General features: G+C 38.6%; 1 protein-coding gene across 1 annotated transcript in view; it reads left to right on the top strand.

The window, feature by feature from the left end:
• The window catches only part of Pappa (pappalysin 1), a 231,629-nt gene that overhangs the window by 89,397 nt on the left and 120,711 nt on the right, over window positions 1-21,521 (top strand). The window lies entirely within an intron of this gene.

Genomic DNA, 21,521 nt, shown 5'->3' with positions numbered 1-21,521 from the left:
GTGATATTTATTCTTTTTTATTTATTTTTTCTAACAAACTTTTCTCATTTTACATACCAACCCCAGTTCCCACTCCCTACCCTCTTCCTGCTCTTCCCTACCTCCACCCCATTCCCATCCACTCCTCAGAGAGGGTAAGGCTTCCCATGAAGAGTCAAAAAAGTCTGACACATCACTTTGAGACAGGACCAAGGCTCTTCCCACTATATCTAGGCTGAGTAAGGTATCCCTCCAAAATGAAATGACTCAAAAATGCAGTTCAAGCACTAGGGATAAGTTCTGACCCCGCTGCTTCCATCAGTTCCTGGATGAAGATTCTATGATAACAATTAAGGTAGTTATCAGTCTTAGTATAGGAAAAGACCAATTTAGGCACCCTCTCCATTATTGCTAAATGTCATAGCTAGGAGCATCCTTGTTGATTCCTGGATATTCTAAGATATAGACTTAAACCAATCAGATTGGTTAAGATTGAAAACACTGATGATGGCTAATGCTGGAGAGGATGCAGAGTAAGAGGAACACTCCTCCATTGTTGTTGAGAATGCAAATTTATACAGCTACTTTGGAAATCAGTATGTCAGTTTCTCACAAAATTTGGAATCTATCTACCCCAAGACTCAGCAATACATCTCTTGGGCATATGCCCAAAGAATGTACACTCATACCACAAGGACAATTGCTAAACTATGTTTATAGCAGCATCATTCATAATAGCCAGAACCTGAAAACAACCTATATACCCCACAACTGAAGAAGGAGTAAAGAAAATGTGGAACATTTACACAATGGAATACTACTCAGGGGTAAAAAAAAAAAGTGACATCTTAAAATTTGCAGGCAAATGGATGGAACTAGAAACCATTTCAAGTGAGGTAACCTAGACCTAGAAGGACAAACAAGGTATGTACTCACTCACAAGTTATTATTAGATGTAAAACAAAAGATAACTAATCTATACTTATTCTTTTTATTCATTCATCCACTAAATAGTCAAAATCCAGCATAATCATTTTCAGATGTCTCATTTAACATATTATTCAGTGTCTGCTCTGTGCCATGCAGTATGTTTAGACTAGATAGAGCTCTGATCAATCATTCACTCCATTACCCCAGTTTTAAAAGGACACGGAGAGGAACTAGGGACACAGTCATACTTGAAAAGCACCATGACGAGCAAAGAAGGATTATAGGAAAGCCCAGAAGTAGTGCTAGCCTGGTTTTAGAGGAAAGGAAGATCTTCTGGACTTAAATCTCCATAGAACTAAAATACATGCAAAATTTGATCACTGAAGTTTTCCAAGGCTAACATGTTCGAAACCATTTTGCATCCAGTGAGCAGTGATGAATGAGTAAAAACATGAATGAAAAAATGAATGCATGTATGAATGAATGAATGAATGAATGAATGAATGGACACATGCAGGGAAGCTCATGGGTGTATATGCTTAATAACAGACTTAATGTAAAGCCTTGAAGTAGAAATAATTGTATTCTGACTTATCTATTTAATGCATAAACCTATTTTTAATATTAAATTTTAAATTATTATACAAAGAATTGGTTTGTTGTAACAGTTTAATATTTATATAGTATTATAATTTTCTCATATTCACCCTATTACCTACTCTTGCTTTCCCAACTGCTACTATACCTACTTCTCTCTCCATAACAAGCCATACATGCATATATTTAAATATAGATTCCAAATATGAAAGAAAGCCCTCGGTATTTGTCCTTCTGTTTCTCTCCATTGCTCTCCTTTTTATTAACTTCTCTTTCTTCTGCCCCTCAAATAGCTCTCCTTCAACTTCCATGTCTGTCTGTCTGTCTCCCTTTCTCACTGTTTTTCAGAGGAGGAACTGTAGTATGTCCTGAATCTGGGTTACCTTGCTCGATGTGATTTTTCAAGTTCTACCCATTTTCCTACAGTTGGTATCACTTTGTTCTTTATTTGAACTGTCATCTAATGTATCACAGAACAAGTAGATGCAGGTTACTTAGTCAGACCCTATTAAATTAGAGGCTGTCTTGTTTCACCTATATTTTTATCACATATAAGCAAGCAAATAACAGAGTCTGTATTTTTCTATGTTCTTTCTTCAGTGAATCTGCTACAGTGCATGTTTTTATGAATTTCTGTGTAAGCACAAGCATGCAAGTTTTTCTCTAGGGTCAATACTGATAAATGGACTTGCTAGATCATAAACTATGGACCTTTTCCATTTTAGTAGACATTCCCTAAAGCATTCTGAGAGGGCAAACCATAGTGGTCCCTCCCTCATTTGATCTTTTCAACAAGCCTTGTAATTCCACAGCCAGTGTTTACTCTTTGATTCATTGAAAGTTGTTTGTCTTTGCCCACTTAATACATTTAACATGACTTTTCAATGACATGTCATTCTTGAATGAACATCTTTTCAAATATTTCCTAGTCTCATTTCTCGTTCTGAGATTTTTGCATTAATATCTTTAAGATAGCACTTACCTTTCATCTCTTCAGATCTCCATCATCCCCTCTATTAAACAGGAGTTCTAAAGCCAATCTTCCTTCATTTCCATCAGAAGTTTGGATAAAGGTAAAACAGGAAGTCAAGAGGAAACGTGTACTCATGAAGTGGTTACTCTGAGTCATCCTTTATGAACTGATATATTTATCAAACACTTCTTTATTGCACTCCCTTTGCTGGGAACCAGGCCATGTTCTGAAGATAAAATAGGTAGCAAGAGCCAATCTTCTTGCTGGCCTCAGTAGAACCTAAATTTAGCCACTGTGGCAATCGCTCTCACATGTACTTATGAACTTTTGCATTTCCTGGTATCAGCGCTGGCATTATTACCACAATGTAGTAAACACCTCACAGACACCTAGTACTTTTTGTAAGTCTACCAATAAAGTCCTAGCTCATCTAATTTTTAGATGAGGAATTCAAAACTCAGAGAGACAGTCATTAATTTAAGCTCCTAGAACTAACAGAACTCGAGATGTAGCTTTTATCTATTAGCCTGCCCCCCTCCCAAGAGCTGCACCTGTCTGGCAAAGCTGCAGACCATAAGTTACTGGGTTTCTGAAAAAAATACAAAGTAGTATCTTGATGGATGGAGAAAGTGGATAAAAATAGTTTATTCTTAATTCCAAAAGCAACATAATAAGAAAAAAAGAGAGTGGAAGGGATAGGAAGAATCACTTTTTGTTTTAACATTAAGTAAATGAAGAAGAGGAGGATTAAGGAGGCATACACATTGTCAGACCAACAAGGTTTCCAGTAATCCATTGCTGACATGCAGGATTTGGGCTGCACCTCTTCCTGGACTCGGCTTTCTCCCACATTTGCCCTACAGGATTTTGACCATGCTTGCAAGTGGCACAGAGTATGAGGGTTGAGAGGTCTCTCTCCAATCCCAGAATTAGGATCATTGTTCTTAGCTCAAACTAAGCCTCGTGAGTAGTGTTTTACTCTGTATCTGGTAGCTGGGCCTCATCCACCTATAACTTCTGCTTACTAGTTCTCAGCCAAATACCTCTCAAAATGAAAAATGACTTCGGAGAATATCAGAATAAGCAAAGGGGCTCACCAGAATTGATGAATCTTCAGGATTAGAAGTTAGAAATACTGAATGTGTCTAATACTGAATGTCACCCCCATGATTATGACAACATAAAGGGACCCTGTCTGATGATGAATCACTAATCTGAATTTTTGAGTCAGTCAGCTGCAGTACTAGGCTTTAACAAAAACATTTCTTTACATTCTTCTACAAGTTGGGAAACAGACCAACAAAAATTAAGTGATGGGGCACAAAGCTTTGAGATATGACTACTGGGTTGGTGAGAAGGTAAGGATGCCTGGCAAAAAGCCTGACTAGAGTTCCATTTCTGAAAAACACATGATAGAAGAAGAGAACCAATTCCTACAAGTTACCTATGACCTCCACACATATGCAGTGGCACTAGAGTGCCCACATAGAGGCACACAAATAAAATTAATCTAAAAGTATAAAGAAATAACAACATTCCCATCTTTGTGATGGTAGTAAGTCCCAAATCTTACAATCTGATGGGAGAACTAAAGTAAACTCAATATAAGTACACCAAATTATGGTTACAAACTGAGGAATCTTTTTGTGGGAGGTCACAATAGAATAGCCCCACCCTTAAGTGGATAATATTTGGAGCAAGATACTACACAGATAAACAGGGGTAAGATTATGAAGGGGTTCAAGGTTCATGTTAAAGAGTTTGGATTTATTCACTGTAAATAGAGGGACTCAACACAATAGGTCAGTTGAGTTGTTCCATGGCATTGCTCTTGGTGAACGAAAGATGAAGAAAGTATGGCAAAGTCCTTTAAAGATCAACAAGGGACCAAATCACTGAAATATATATTGAAGGTACGGACAACTAGGCTTTCAGACTAGCACCAAGTTACATGGAGACTTGGAAGTGACTTTTGAATGTCTGGATTAACTGCAGAATGAACAATGTCTCATTTTCTGAAACAAAGGAAGAAATATATTTTAATTTAGCTTGTTATGAGAGAGCAAGATAGATTAACACTTGTTCTTTTGACTATCATGTTAGAGATATCTAAGAATCATATACAAAGAGACATTCGGCTCAGAGGGCTGTTAAATATACAGGCCCTATTTACTCATAACCAGAACTGAAACCACAGACCCCATTTCTACTCACGTTATGCTGAGTTTCTCTTTTAAACAGTTCCTACCCATAGCCACAACATTTCTGTTTCATACAATATTATTTACCCTATGTAATTTTTAACGAATCATTACAAACAAAATAATCTGCTTACTTCTGATAACATTTATACCTTATAAAGATTGCCTATATTAAACTCTTCTCTGTATAATGAAATCCTGGTGACCCCAGAAGATAAATGGTTTCCTCATTTTGAAAAGATACTCAGAGAAGGTATACAACTGGCTCTTGTGTGTTCCATGGGGGAAAGATGGCTTTGCTGACAATGTTAGAACATCATACAATAAGACCAAAGAGATGGATCATCCATTAAAGGCTAGGCTCACAACCAAAATATACATGTAAAAACTATCAAACAATGCACATGTGTTAATGCATTTATATTTAATGGCTAAGTACAAGGTACCATGTTTAGCACTTTCAAATATTTATTTCATTTAGTCCTTTCAGAGAGTTCCTTTATTTCAGAGAGTTTTATTATTGTTAACTATAAAGTCAAAGAAAGAAACTACTTCAAGCTAGACTTCTTAGTTCATGTCTATACGCCCAACACTCAGGAGATATAAGCAAGCTGATCAGGCATTTAAGGCCTTCCTAGGCTTCACAGTGAGTTCAAGGTTAGTTCTGAACACCTGTATAAGACTTCTCCTCCAAAACATAAAATAAATTTATTCATAGAATTTTGAGATAATATTTTAAAACTCGGCTCACCCGAGCCTTTCACAGTAGCATGTAGGAAGAAACTTGCTGTCAATCACAGTTGTAGTAACAACTGTATCGGTTCTCCTCAGCTGTGGTTGACGATTAGGCAATCAAGTCCAGTTGTTATTTAGCATTCTAGGTTGGAGAGAGAATTAGTTACTACTCTAGGGAAATGGGTGATGAGTCTCAATACACAAGCGGTAACCCGTGGCTACGCAAGTGTCTGCCCTTGTTGTGTTGGGGGAGCATGTGGAATAAAGTGGCATGTCTGTATGTTTAGTTGTGCAAATTCCTATAGATTTCAATAGGTCAGTGGCCTCACAGCACATTAACAGCCATTATGAGAAAGGAAAAAGCGACTCTGTAGCTTCAAAGTGACCACCAGTTTAAATCCCACTAAGAGTTCCTCTTAGATGCTCATGCATCATGACTCTTCCTTGTCAAGTCTCCACTTGTTAGAATGTTGTATTCAGTGTTTCCTGACTTCAGATAAAACATGAAGCCTTCTTTCTTATTGCATATCTCAAGCCTGGCTTTCTTAAAGGAGTTCCTTGGTAAGAAATGAATTCATGAAATCAGGTGACAATGGATCTCATAGAGTTACATATTTCTCTGTGATTTTCCATCCACCCTGAGGGTAGATAAGATGAACTTGACTTGGTTATGCAGCTCAAATTCTTGATTTAAAAAAAAAACAAATAGATGAAGAGGAAAGAAAAGGAAAATAACAGCTGCCAGACCAATTACCGAAGTGGAAAGGGAGGAATTTAATCTCACACTAGGCACTAGCAAAAGAAGTGGACAAAATTTGTTCAGTCTACCCTTGGAGACACTGAGAACCACAAAGGCAGGTCAAGATGGTTTTGGTTGTGACTGTTGGGACAGGAACTTCCCACATCACTTTTGAGGTGCTGAATTTGGAATCATGAAATTTGACTCACAAACCAGCGTGCAATGTGGTCCAGCTCTCCTCTCTGTGGAGCAGAATGGCTGGGACTCTGTGCATTTTCATGGGGCTGGCAGGAAATAGTAAGGAGATGATAGTCTTGCAGGAACGTGATGCAGTCCTGAGAACTGCAGATATGTAAATGTCCATGACTCTTCCTCTTCTTTGGTTTTCATTAGATTTTCCCCTGGCCTGTCCCACACTTGAGTGTGTGTGTGTGAGGCAGGGACTGGAATGATCTCACACACACAGCCTCCAAAAGAATGCAATTGCTATGATTCAGTGTTAGATTAGGGGGAAAGAAGAGAAAGAAAGAAAAAGAAAACATCAAGTGCATTGTAGTCAGAGTGAGATAAAGAGGGGCACAACATTTGCTAGCCCAAGATTGGTGGGCTGGATTCGAGTAGCAGTATTCTAGTGCTGCTTTTTCTATGTATCTGTGCAGCTGGATCTCCATCTGTGCCCTTCAGCCCCCTTCTATAACTGAAGAGCAGGTAGATTCTCTGAAGATCATGCCTGGGTCCAGCAGCCTCTTGAAACTTTCCTTTAGCTCAGTGGCATTAAGTAAGATAATCTAACGGGGAGAATGAAGAAAGCAATTGAATTTCAGTAAACCTTTCTAAAGAAAATTCTCAGCACAATGGAACTCTCAGGAAATCTAGAGTCATAACTTCTCTCAAGGCTTTAAATGCTCTGTCAGACAATAGCATTGCATTTTAGGTATATTCCAGGACAGACTCCAAAGCTACAAAGAAACCCTGTCTCAAGAAATAAAACCAAGAACCAACAATAAACAAACAAAGAATGCATGCTCTGTAGTACATCAAAAGAACCACAAGTTCCATCACTAATCTTGTATTTAATACATCTCCGTACCTGCTAAAGGGGTCTCCTCCCAGAACCTCAGTGCTCTTCCCCTGAAAGTGAGGGGATTGGGTACCACATGTGAATCAGTCTTCTAGTCATTCAAGAGGCATTTGTTTACCATTGTCTATCAGGTGCTGAACACCTTCTGGGAGTTTAGCTTCATTAATGTAAAAGGTGCCAATAAGCAAGGTATTGCAAAACAAAGTAAAGTGTTATGTTAAGCGGTTCTTCACTTTATTCCAAGAGTTAAAGAGAAGCCCCGTAATAGGCTGCATTATTATTATTATTATTATTATTATTATTATTATTATTATTATTATATTGAAGGGTCATACAGTTTAATCAGAGAATGGAGGTGAGCTGCCTTCTTCTGGTGATAAGGGAAGAAACAGAAAGGGGAAAGTTTGAACGGAAATGCCAGAGAGGTTGGAATGGAGTTGTTCATAATGGTCCTAGACTGCCTTGCTGAAGAATCTAGACTTCATCCTGGGGACTGGGAATTACTGGGAATGGTGCTTTGGATGGCATGAAACACTGATCACATTTTGTCATGGCACATCTGTTAAGCTATATGTGCATAGTTGGTAGCGGCAGGACAGGCGGCGTCAAGTGTAAATAGTAATGAAGGGAAGAATGGTGTGGAGCTAAAGTAACAAACTGTGGCTGAGGTGGAAGGTGAGAACTAAATGAGGTTGAACAAATACAGCCTCACAATTGTTTAGAAGGGAGATGCAGATGTATGGGTTTGGGAACCCATGCCACTGGCACCACTGACTAGGAATGAATTGAATACTAAGGTAAGCTTGGAGAGAGATTAGAGGAGGACTTACAAAATGACTTCCAGTATGTTGGTCTGGGAATCAGACTCAGGGACCAGCTGTAGTTCACGTTGAACTGTAACATTTCTCTCCTCTAGTAATGCAGGCAGAAATGAGGTATACAGTAAATAGTTGTGCATATACATACATACATACATATGTATGTATGCATCATCGCCCTTCTCTGCTGTCTCTATTTCTGCCTCTCTACCTGTCTCTCTGATGGTCTCTCTGTCTCTGTGTGTGCATCTGTATCTGTGTGTATGTCTGTGTGTGTGTGTGCATGTGTGTGCGCGTGCGTGTGCGTGTGTGCTGGAACTAAACAGACTGGACCTGTGAGACCACCAGTTTTCATCACCCACTGATTCTCAAAGTGGAGTCCAATATTCTGAAAAGGTCCCCTGGGGGGCAGTAGGGTTAATCTTCCATAGCACTAATGCCTCTAATGTTACAGGACTCTGGCTTTGTTTGCTACCCAGGATTAATCATTCACTCATGGGCTTTAATACAAGCCAGACTCTACCTCATGCAAAGCAGTGCCCTCCACTTCCATCCTGATGGCAGTTTCAACATTCCTGCCATCAGAGTGCAAAGCAGTTTTTCTTTTCTTTTGCCCGACCTTCAATGTTCTATGGAGAAAAAGGTTGGTAACCCCCATACAAACATGTTTATCAAAAATGCCAGGAAGTGAGTATACAGAAGAGATTCTTATTTTTTTTCTTGTTTGTAATTTTGTGTGTTGGTACACCGGACTCTGCCATCAGCTCGCTGTGTGACTTAGGGTTAGTTCTCATCCACCGAGACCTAATTTGAAGGGGATGGAGTTTGACTCAGATCTTCAAGTTTTATGTAAATTGCCTGAGCTAAGCTCTTTAGATAAAAACTCAGACACCAAAATTTTAAAGCAGACTGTTTGAGATGTTTGAATCTACTATCTAGAAAATAGGCTCCAAACTCTGAGAGTTAGAAGGAGCATTAAAAATCATCTAGACACCATCAACAACTTACAAAAGAGTTAGTTAACTGGACCCAGAAAGCAAGATAACTTTGTTAAAGTCACACAGCCATTTGGTGGCTGATTGGAGCATAGAACTCAGGGATCCTGACCTGCCACCCAGGTGTTTCTTTCCCTACATAGCAAGAGTGCTGGAGTCTGGCGAGACCTTGGGGTTCCAAATGGAGCTCAGCTCATCACAGGGTGGCTTTCTGTGTTTGCTCAGACTGAAATCGTAGAAAGCTGATGCAGTAACCTCATTGCAGCTGGCTTAGGTGAAGGGGTGCATAGGAAATAAGAAAGCATATTCGGTCAAGTTCAGGGTCCACGTGAACCTCCAGAAGTCCTCATTTCAAAACAAACTCAACCTTGGAGGTTCAGGCCCCCACCTCACCCCAACAGAAATGTAACTTCCTGCTTCTAAGAACCAGGGCTTACAAAGTGGCTCAGCAGAGTCTGCAGACATCAAATGGTTCTTACAAAATAGCGTTTGGATGAGTTAAGTGTAAATGAATCAAAAACATAAGGATTACATTTCCCCCAAGCACACATGGGTTTCAAAATTGAGGGGAAATGTAGCTTGCTAACAGCACGCGGGTTTTCACCGAACCCAAAGCGTCCATGGGGATGTTGGGGGAAGAGAAGAAAGGGAAGCCCAGCCCCCAAATGGTTTTAGATGTGGTGCCAAATTCAAAAATGCTGTTGGGCTTGCCCTCTGCCAGTAATAAAATTGCTGGCCACCCAGAAAGGCTACAGGAGGAGAAAGGAGATTGCTTTCCCCACCGGCCTCCAGCCCTCAGTAACTCCTCTGTGCTGCTCAATCACCAGCTGTCACTGGGTCGCTGTGCTGTACTGGCTGGCCCCAACTTGGCCTCGATTTTCACACCATACTGCATGCCTTGTTTACATCCAACTATATCTGGTGTTTTGGCTCCCAGAGTCCTTGGCTATCAAGTAGCTTGTCACAAGCCTCTGCTCTATAATCAAGTGACCTGTCCATCACCAGCGAACGACTTGGGGGAGATTGTCACATACCTTCTTTGGTTGCCTTCAGAAAAAAAAGTGAGGGTCCCTTGGGAATGCTTTCCTCTCTTTCACTTTAATGCTATCCAGGTGTGGAGTTCCCCCCAGAGTGGTAAATACACTCCATTCAGATCTCAGCTTGACACAAATAACCAGGAAAAATCACAGGATGCCTGTCACCTTGTGACAGGATCTTAAGCTCAGGGGCTTTTATAATTTCCACATTTTCTCTCCTTTCTTTCCCTTGTGTTTTATTTCATTGCACCAAGAAAGTAAGAAAATTATTTCAATTGGTGGTAAAAGATAATTAAAACAAAATAACAAAGGCCTTGGCTGCAAACTGTTAGTTTTATTAAATTTGCTACTGGGCTTTAAATTGGTACCAGGGCAAAGCTTTGGACAATTATATCAAAGACTGCTGGAATTAATCAGTTGTGTATATATATTTGTTTGTTCTTTTCTGGGTCTTACATGAACTAAGAACAGCTTTGTCAATAGGAAAGGAGTGAGTTTTGCCTTACCTGTATGAGAGATTCTACCCTGGTCCCAATGGGACAGCATCCAAATGCTCAATAGAGTCTCAGCTCGTGACATCTCTTTCTTCATTTGTTGAGTAAAAAGGATGCACTGGCGGCTACAGTGATCACCAGGAGGAATAGGGTGGTAGCTATTACAAAACAATCATTCTTAGCAATAGGAATTCAGTAAAGAGTAAGGAAACATTTGTGTAAAAAGGCTGGTGTCTTTTATGTACCTGGACCGAGAGGAGAAAAGATGGATGGAGGGAGAGGAGAAAAGATGGATGGAGGGAGGGAGACTCTAGAGCAGTACAAAGGATAGATGCTGAGCTTATGTCTCAACTATTAGGCGACGTCTGTGTTTTGAATTTGATAGCTGTAGGTAGGGAAGAAACTTGGGCAGACACTACACCCAGCCATGTTCTTACTACAACGGAAACCACTGCCCATGACTGGGGATCCCTCATTGAAAAATGAGGTGCACGCTGACCTGACCATTATAGTAAAGGCTTCCTCATCCTGTGGCTAATCTGATAGCTCAGTCTAAACGAACTGCTCTTTATCTTAAAAGATTTCCCTGTGCTTTGTTGTAGGGCATTCCTGTTGCTCAGAATATCATAGTCCTTATTGACGTCTTCTATTCTGTCTCAATGAACTGTTTCAAACCATTTGTTTGGTAGACACTTGTGGACAGCTGCTAGAAACTGAGATCTAACTACAGTGGTTATTGTGTCCTCTGACTTCTGCCAGTAAACAGGCATTCAATATGACGTATAGAAAGTGATTGCTTTAAAAAAAAAAGTACAAGGAACTAAGGATTTATACCAGGAAACCAACTTAATCCTGGTGTCGAAAAGAAGTCTATCTACCCTTCTCCATGTTCATATGTGTGGCTGAGTCCTGCTCTGGGTTAACCGTTTTTAAGCTGTTCATTGTATTTCAATGACTTTCAACTTAGCTTATCTCCAGTTTTGCTCTCTGAACTATTTGAAGTCAATGACAGCATCTCACTTAGTGTTATTCATCAGTCCTAAACTCCATGTTTTTAATTAAATGAAAACAAACTGAATAGACAGATTCACTTGTCCATTATCACAACAGCGTTAATGAGGGAATCTTGAGCACTTTTCTTGCCAGTTCATCCAGTACCAGTTTGTTGGAGTGCTTTTAAGATATTCCTCACAATGAGTACTTTACACCAAATCTTTGACAAACAACCCATCATCCGCCTCACCAATAAAAAGTAAGATAAAGGACTTCCCAACCTGAAATAGAAATGGAACTTTCCTTTAACAATTCATGTGAGGCTCGCACTGAAATTAAAAACACTGTATGACAGTCACTCACGAAAACCCCAAGTGTACCTTTATTGTCTGAGTGTCAAGAAAGACCTTCTTTGGGTAGACTACTCATGTCTTCAAGGTCATTCCATGAGGTATGGTTTGCGATTCCAAGTTTTAGCTCTCTTAAAATGCAGTAGGATATGACAATATCTTCTACTCAGTAGGGAACTCTTGCTCTCTCCCCAAGCCAGATGTCTATTCTGTTACAAAAGGCAAATATCATGAAGTCATTGCCAGAAAAGCCAAGTCTCTTGTTCTTTTGACTTAAACTCTGACCTTTCTGCAGTCAGGTGAGCAGAGTGCACTTCTTTGTGAGATCACCCAGGATGCTCTCCGTATGAACCCAGGCCGTAGAAATTTTCTTCGTGCAGCCTCTATACTTTTCATACAGCACTAAATATGACTGTCTTAATGCTAACCGTTCTGTTCATCTGTGTTGCAGCTCTCTAAAGAGCATGAACAGTCTTTAAATGTTGTAATGGTGTGGACTTTATTGTCCACTAATGCATGGCTTACTAATGTATGTTTTCCCAAGAAGTCAGCTAGAACATGTGAACAAATTTAAGGAGGCTATAACCCTAAATTAACTGTTTAATTCAGACCCTCCTTTTGAATTACTCTCTCCTTAGGTCTGAGCTACCCCTAGCCTCAGTGGAAAATTACAAAGTTCATTAAGATACAATGGTAAACAAGAAGATTTTCAACTATACAATAATAATTATTCTTTTAAATATGTTCTTTTTGATATGATAAATTATGTTTTTCTCTATTTACAAATATATATTTAAGTTCTTCCCCATGTATTAGACAACAGAACATATCTCAGCAAACATTAAGAAACTGATATCTTATAGAAGATGATATTTTTAAAATTAATTTTTATCATATGACTTCTCTTAGGTCACATATAAAGAATCAAATAAATAAATAAAAAGACTATAAAACTTTCAATTGGTAAAATTTATAACTAAACAGCAATAATTTAATATATGATATTATCACACCAAATACAGTAGTGTATCAACATCTGCAAACTCATGGAAAATCACATTATTATAGATAATTACATTATTTCAGATGGATTATTCTAGAATAAAAGATGAATTTAATATTGCATCATCTGCTATTGGTAATCAAAATTATTAAATTAAATTTTTAAATTTTTGAATTGGAGTTATTTGTTAGATATAGAAATAGTCAAACAAAAAAAACAAATAAACAAACAAACAGAAAAAAAGAGTGCCCATCTTAGCAAGTCTGAAGCCCTGGTTTGATCCCCAGCACCTCAAATATATATGATAAGCATCATTTTTAAAACAAAGTGTCAAGCCGGGGGGGGGGGGGTGGCACACGCCTTTAATCCCAGCACTCGGGAGGCAGAGGCAGGCGGATCTCTGAGTTCTAGGCCAGCCTGGTCTACAAGAGCTAGTTCCAGGACAGACTCTAGAAACTACAGGGAAACCCTGTCTCGAAAAAAAAAAAAAACAAAAACAAAAACAAACAAACAAAAAAAACAAAGTGTCAAATCAAATCCAGAATGCCCAGTTGTGTCCTTGGTTCCATGTAGACAGGAACAGAAGTGAAGAGACGGCTTTGGACGTGGCTTGGTGAGAGGAGAGTTGCTTCCTTAGTTGTGCAAGGCCCTGAGTCCAAACAACAAAGAAAGCTGTCTCTCTCTTCTGCTGAGACTATAGAGCCAACATGTTATTGAAACTAATGAAATAGTCTTTGAAGGCTTCTACACAGGTCTTAATTATATCTTAATGTTTATAACCCCCAGAGAATTACAATACATATAGATTTCTGTGTGTAGAGAGACAGAGCCACAATAATTATAGCACTGACATCCATAACATGTCTAATTAGGGTGTATTTCTAATAAGCAAAATCACCACAATTTTTGTCAAAGAAAAGCCTTAAAATGTTACATGAAAGAATGCTCAAGCTGGAGCACACCTTTAATCCAAGCACCGGGAAAACAGATACAGGAGGATCTCTGTGAGTTCAAGGCCAGCCTGGTCTACAGAGTAAGCTCCAGGACAGGCTCCAAAGCTACACAGAGAAATCCTGTTTTGTTTTGTTTTTTAAAGGCATGCTTAAATATATGAAATGTTATGTTATATGAGTTAATGTGAGGATTTAAATCAGAAAGACATCCTTTCTCCACCAAAACCTCTATATATTCTATAAAATAGGAATAAAATCCCACTAGACATTAAAAAGCAAATAATCTTATAGCTCATTAAAAGAGAAAATAATCTTTTGAAGGATAAAACAAAGTATAAAATGGGTTTTTAATACAAATCAAGATGTTTATGTAGGTATGGAGATTAAGAAAGATTGCTACTGACAGTAGCAAAATTGGACCTCAGTGCTAAGAAAATGGTTCAGTAGGTAATGTGCTTTCTGTGCAAGTAGGAAGACTTGAGTTCACATTTCTGACATCTACAAATAGCCAGGCATGGTAGTGTGCTGAGAAGGCTGAGGCAGGCGAATCTAGGGCCTTGCTGAGTAACCATTCTGGATAAAACAACACGCTCTAGATTCAATGAGAGACGCTATGTCAAAACTAAAGAGGAGCAGCAGTGAGGAAAATTATCTGAGGCTGACCCTTGACCTCTATGGGGAGGCGCATTTGTCACGGGTATGCACATGCACACACACCCACAATAAATAAGTAAATGAATACATAAATAAATAAGGCCAATGTAATGGGATAATTCATACGTACATACATCTAAAAAGCGAGCTATTTGCTAATTAAAAGTCATTAGGGAGCTAGAGAGATGGTTCAGTGGCTAAGAGCACCTACTTACTGAATTCAGTTCCTAGCACCCATGTGGAGCAATTCACAACCACCTCCAGCTGCAATGCCTACTTCTGGAGCCTGTGGGCACCTGCCATTATACATGCTGATAGATCCTCATGTCCCAACACAGACACACACATAGGCGCATCATTTGAAAGAAGAAAACTATTTTTAAATTAAAGAAGCTATCTTATCATGAAAGGAACAAAAATCACTGTCCAATGAAACAGCACAAGCAGAGTACAGAGTAGGGTACGAAACCTAGAAATGGCATTTTCAAAGTCATCACTTAGAAAGAGTTCCTATCCGGTGCATGTAGATACTGCACATCAGTACAGAAAGAGCCTGACTTTGAAAAAGAATGAACAGGCAATCTAGGGGCCTACAAATGTTTGAGGCCAACCATTATATAAAAAGATACACTGGTTTATTAGCAATGAAGCAACAACAAAATAATACAATAATTAAATATAATTTAATAACTAGCTGATTGGCAAAAAACTAAATGTTTGGCAGAACTGAGTGCTGGCAAAGACTGAGGCAAGGGGAAGTCTGTTGGTAGATTTGCTAATTGGTGCAACCTTTGGGGAGAACAATTTGGCAACATGTAATAAGTTTGTAAATGCAAGTACTCTCTGCCTAATAATGCTATTGTTCGGTGTATTTCTTTCAGAAAACTCTTGTTCTGTGTCCACAGGAATGTGAACACCATTGTTTAAACCAACATTGTTGAAAACAACAAACAAATGTTTTAAATAACAATGATATTAAAAGAATAAACCTAGGTTCCCATTCTATATAGAATGGCCACTGAAAGTGTGTCTTATGGTTCTGAAAATAATGAACAGAATCTACTTGTACCAGTGGGGATAATCCAAAAACAATGTGGATCGACAAAAAGCTACACAAAGATGAATATAATATTAAATCCTCAGCTGGGTGGTGGTTGTGCATGCCTTTAATTCCAATATTCAGGAAGGCAAAGATAGGTGTATCTCTGTGAGTTCTAGGCCAGCCTGGTCTACAGTGTGAGGTCTAAGACAGCCAGAAATACACAGAGAAACTCTGTCTTGAGAAACCTAAATAAATAAATAAATATAAAAAATATAAACTCCTTGAAATTTAAGATATGTAAACTAGTGCATATATACTAAGTAAAAATTGATATAAAGCAAATGAATATAAAAATAAAATATAACACAATGTAACATTTGACAGAGATGAAGAGGATGTTTGTACATTTGTTGGTTTCTCCACACTTTTTTGTATAATTGATATGTCTTCTAATTAAAACAGATGTAAGGGTTTCTATGAAGCTCTGGCACTTCATCCCAGGCCTGAAAAATGATTGTTTCCTTCCTTCCCCATTCTTGGCTCCAAGCTTGTATCTGGAGTGCCTAGGCATTGCCTGCTGAATCTTAGCCCTAGGCTGGACCAGGATGTTTGGGATCTTCCTGTGCCAGAGGCAGCCTAGGTGGTCTCGCCATCATATCTTCCAGCTCAGACAGTCTGGGTGGTAGGCTTTGACCTACACCCTTTCTTAGTACAGAATTTTAACTATAGCAGCAACTTCTAACTTGTATAAAAGTCCAAGCCATGAAGACTGAAAAGCACATTCTTCATTAGCTTGTAGCTACAGACTGACGATCTAAGCATTACACTTCTCCCCAAATCTATCTTGGAGATGAATAGATGCCCAGGGAAGTATTGGCTTCTAATGGCACTAAGTCAGTGATAGTATTTAAAGGAGAGTGTGCCTTCTGATTTCTATACCTTTCCACTTGGACTTCAAATGCAAACCCTTCTAGCTTCCGGATTCTGACTTTTGATTTCCTGTCTGTTGTATTTTTAAGTATATAATACCTGGGACTGTCTGTAACTAAAATAAACACTGTCTTGGGACATGGTTATACAGAACTTTTTCAAGTTTCTGTCCGTGGCAAAAGCTATGGGCACATAGTTTATTCTATCCTTAATGTGTTAGCTTCTTCACCTGAGAAGGTACAATTGCTTAAGGACTATTTGTTCTGATTGAAACTGTAAGTCCAAATGCCTGGCAAGGAGGAAGTAAGCTGAAACTATAGTTGCAGTTGTTTATCTAGAATATACAGAATACAAAGAAACAAAGTACAACTTGAAAACAGAGACCATCTTGAGACACTATGGTACATGAAGGCTGTGGTGTGGAAACAATAGGATATTGATGAAGAATAATCAAGGAGCTCAGAAGTTTCCCGAAAGAAACAAAGTAGCACATTACCATGGTGTAAAAGGGTCTGCCCTCTAGTCCTCTGATCCTGCTGCAGTATTTTCCATTTCCCGTTGTCATGGAAGTATGGAACAACAGTAACAAGCCCTGATTCAAATCTCAGGCTCCAGGAATTATAATGATTTGATTTTCTATAGGTTTCTATAATTTGTAATTAACTCATCATAATATTAACTATATATCAGTAATTTTAAACATGCATTTGAAAATGAATATTTCAGTGTTTAAATCTAAGGGTGCTTAGATATCTTCTGGGTTTTTATATTCTTTTCTTAACTTTTATTCTAAATTTATTTATTTATTTTACATCCTGACTGCAGGTTCCCCTCTCTCCTCTCCTTCTATTCCCTCTTCCCACCTCCCCCTGCATCCTCTTAATTCACTCCTCCTCTTCTGTTCAGAAAAAGGCAGGCCTCCCATGATACCAACAAAACACGGCATTTCAAGTTATAAGACTACACACTTCCACTTGTATTAAGGCTTGGCAAAGGAACCCACTATGAATAATAGAGTCCAAAAGGCCAGTAAAAGAGTCAGAGACAGACCATGCTCGTACTGCTAGGAATTCCACAAGATCAAGCTACTCAGCTGTCCTATATATGCAGAGGGACTAAGCTTTTTTATATCTTAATATAATTATGTCAAAATCTATCCAAGTTTCATGTGTGTTTATACCACATATTTGAGATATATTTCAATATAGGTTGGCATACACATTTACGAACACACACACACACACACACACACACACAGACAGATTATCAGTTAATAACCCAGCTGTTCTATTACTCACTAGGTAGCTTGGACTAGCCTTGAAATTGTGGCAATCTTGTCTCAGTCTTTCAGATGCTGAGATTATACATGTGAGCTACCACACCCAGCTTTATAATCACGTTTCTAAAAACTACTGAGGAAATCATGCCAATGAGAAATGAAAGCGTTTCTGCAATAATTGAGAATGTAAACCTTAGGCAGATATTTCATTTGAGACATTTGTACAGATGCAATGGCTAAGTTTTGAAAAAACTGTTTTAACATGGTAGCCAAAAAACAGTTCCTCAATATTAGATAAATAATCCATCAGATGAGAATTTATTAACTGGAAATGCAAAAGTAATCAAAGACTTTGAAAAGTGATGATAAAATATTAATGAAGATTAATGCATTTTAATGATAAATTTAAAGTAGTATTCCAAATTCTGCAAAAAACAATCAAAAGTGATCAAAACAAAATAATCACATTTCAGATGAAATCTGAACATTTTAGTTTTGAAAAAGAAAGGAAATGGGAGAAGAAAGGAGAAGTTTCAGTTTAGCAGCAAGCTGCAAGGCACATTGAAAGCCTCTGGAAAGGCAGAAGACAAAGCTACTAGAAGTGAGGATGTGGGGGGGGATGGGTGAGGCTGAAAGGAAGGATGGCCACCAGCCTACTGCTTTTAGAGCAGTTGTGGCAAAGAGTCTAACCTCCACCAAACCAGCAAAATCTTCAGCACTCACCAGTTTGTCTTTCTTTTTTTCCACAGAAACAAGAATTTAATAACACAGAAATATGGATTTTAGATGACTAAAACCATAAATGATATGTATATTTAATCATTTATCTCCATTATTCCATTTAACTCTCTCAAAAGTAAAAAGTGGTTCAAAATGTGATTATACTCTTTACATATAGTGAAAATTAATACAGGTGGGATTTAGCATTTTATTAGGTATCAGATTGTAGACTTAAGAGTCCCATATATTCTTTCTGTCAGTACCTATATTCTCTTTTTTTTCTGTTTAAACAAAAGGGAAGGCTTTAACTTTAACATAGTAAAATTACATATAACAAAAGATGGATGCCCCAATCGTACAGAACTTTGGGTGACTGTCCAGACAGTGAGATGTCTCTGTCAATTCTAGAGTTTTGGAAGTTGTTTACAATGTACTTCCTCTTTGCTTAGGTAATATTATATCCTTCTTTGATGGAGTTGAAGAATTTATAGTTATAATTTTCCTTAGTTAAGATACAGTATAGTGTATCCAGTTTGTCTTTCAAAACGAAAAATATCTAAGTCGTTAAGAACTTGTGTTTGACGTTAATTTTAAGGTAAATCAAAGTGTAGTTTTATTGCAGGAGATCCACAGTCAGTTTAGTAGCAATTGTACCTCCCCCTTCACCTTTTTACTGAAGGGATCATTCAAGTTTCTACATCCCTATTTGGGAACTTAAGATATTAGCCCCTGACTCTGGTAGTTGCTACTAGGCTTCAAAGAGATGACGTAAGAGCCAGAAACACAGCTTTATGAAAATGTCTCCATGACTTGTTGTTCACACTGCTACTATGCAGGTCACTGGGTAGAAGTCATCAGGAGACAGCTTTTACCGGAGGGTAGACAGAGACCAGAAAAACCTGGCTTGTAAAATTCTCAGAATGTTGGCGTGGATCACCTTGAAAAAAAGTCAAGTGTTTGACACTGCATGTTTTCCAAATAAATGATACCTTACAAGATGAACTGGCCAAGACTGTGCAATGCAAAAGACAGGTGGTAGGCCCATATTCGTGAATTCGCCTCACCAGGGTTATATGTATCACCTGACTCTTCACTCCCAACCCCATTAAAGAGCCCATAGGAAAATTTCAGTGACTGGGGACATTGCTAGTCAGCTGTTGATAATAGTAACTCAGCCTTTCCTAGGGATTCATCAGGACTAGGTGCACAGGGACACTGTTGATGTTCTCACATTCAAGCCATAGGAAAATACTATGAGGCCAGGTTTAGAATTAATTTGAAATAGTCTCAGACATAAAAAAAAAAAATCTCATGACTTTCTGGCTAAATGTGATAAAAACCAGGACACAAAAACATGCTTGCTTTCCCACAAGTTGATAATTGCTGAGGCATTGGAGGACATGGCATGAAGATGCTCCAAGAGATGCCAAGGTAGAGCTAGAAGAAAGACATCCTATCGTATTAAATATTTCAGCTACAAATAATTTATCATGTCACACACAGACACACAGATACACACACACACACACACACAAGAGGCATGCATATGAAAAAGAAGCTGAGAAACACTGCTCACTTTGGCAAGCTTCTCGGCAGAAGGGACCCATTTGTTCAGACCTTGAATATACGCCCTCTGTTGCCCAGGCTGTAGCCTAAAGTAAAGTTCTTATTTTATTTCAAAATGTTGTCATATTTTTAATGTACCTCCATATTTTAGATCTAGGTGAGCTTCTAGTAAAAATCATGTCATATTTATCTTATGCCTTTATGTTCTTCTTAGACTCTCACTCTGTCCCCTCTCTTTCTTTTGGAAGAGTCGCTCATTAGTCGAGGCATAAATAAAGAGTCAATAAAAGGGATCATTTAGTGATGTCATTCTGGGAGTTTGCAATACAACCATCATTTATCTACGCAATATCCCAAGATATTTCTTCACTCTCTCACTAGGTCTTCATCACCAGAGCCCTTGTACAATCCCTAAGGGTGTTTGGTTTAGCTGCTTCAGTGCTGCTAAGACAAACTCCCTTGGGGAATGGTGTGTCTATTGTTCCCCCAGTGCTGTGTTATTCACAAGAATCTGCCATTGCTTACAAACTCTTAACTCTCACTACATTGAGTATCAGGAACCCTTCCTTGTCCGTTGTCCATGCACCTGTCATCTTGTTGGCCTTATCCAAACAGCTTCAGCCTTTCCAACAGCTGAAATAACAGATGGGCAGGGAGATCCTGAGATTTCTTGACATCTTCCTTCCGTTTATAAATTCTGCCCCCTTTCACGCGGGAATCTCCTTATTAACCTTTCATAATTTTCCCCATGGGACATTTTTTATCTTAAGAAATGAATAATTGATAACACAAGTCAATGCAAATAAAAAATAACAAATCCCTTTGAATACTGTCTATCAGAAAATTTGAGTGGATATGTGGTCATGTAGAATTGACACAAACATGCTTTTGTATTAGAGGATAATTGGCAGTAGCCAGGTTCCTGGTGAGGAAGCCTGGACAGGCCCTGGATGTCTTAAGCCAGAGGAGAGATGCAGTTTTGGCATGTTGGAAGTCTGGCAGGTACCAGGTTCCGGAACTGTTATTCTAGTACTAGAGCCCTCTCTTCAAGAGACATGGTTATTAGGCAGGCCTGTGGGGTTAAGGGAAGCAAAATATAAGCTATTACTCAATTGCATGCAGTTGGAAACAATTGGCTTAACTTTTCTATGCCTCATATTCATCATCTATAAAAACAACATTAAATATGAGTTACCACGTAGAGTTCTCTTGATTCTCAAATAAGCAAATACATAGCAAGTGCATAGCCTAAGGCCAAGATTCAATTAATGAATGCTACTGTTATTTAAGTAATGAGTAAGAGTCATGGATAGGAATGTGGGGAGAAGAGGCTAGTCTCTAATAACACCATGTAAGGAAGAGGCTATCTTGTACTCAGTGGGGTTTCTGTGTACAGGTCTTTAAAGATGAGGACCTGGTCAGATGATGCCCAGCAGAACTGATACCCTCCCT

Source organism: Arvicola amphibius, chromosome 6 (assembly GCF_903992535.2).
Source record: "Arvicola amphibius chromosome 6, mArvAmp1.2, whole genome shotgun sequence".
NCBI classification, from domain to species: Eukaryota; Metazoa; Chordata; class Mammalia; order Rodentia; family Cricetidae; genus Arvicola; species Arvicola amphibius.
The sequence above is the reverse complement of the archived record's forward strand: the minus strand, read 5'-3'. Positions and strand labels throughout refer to the sequence as shown.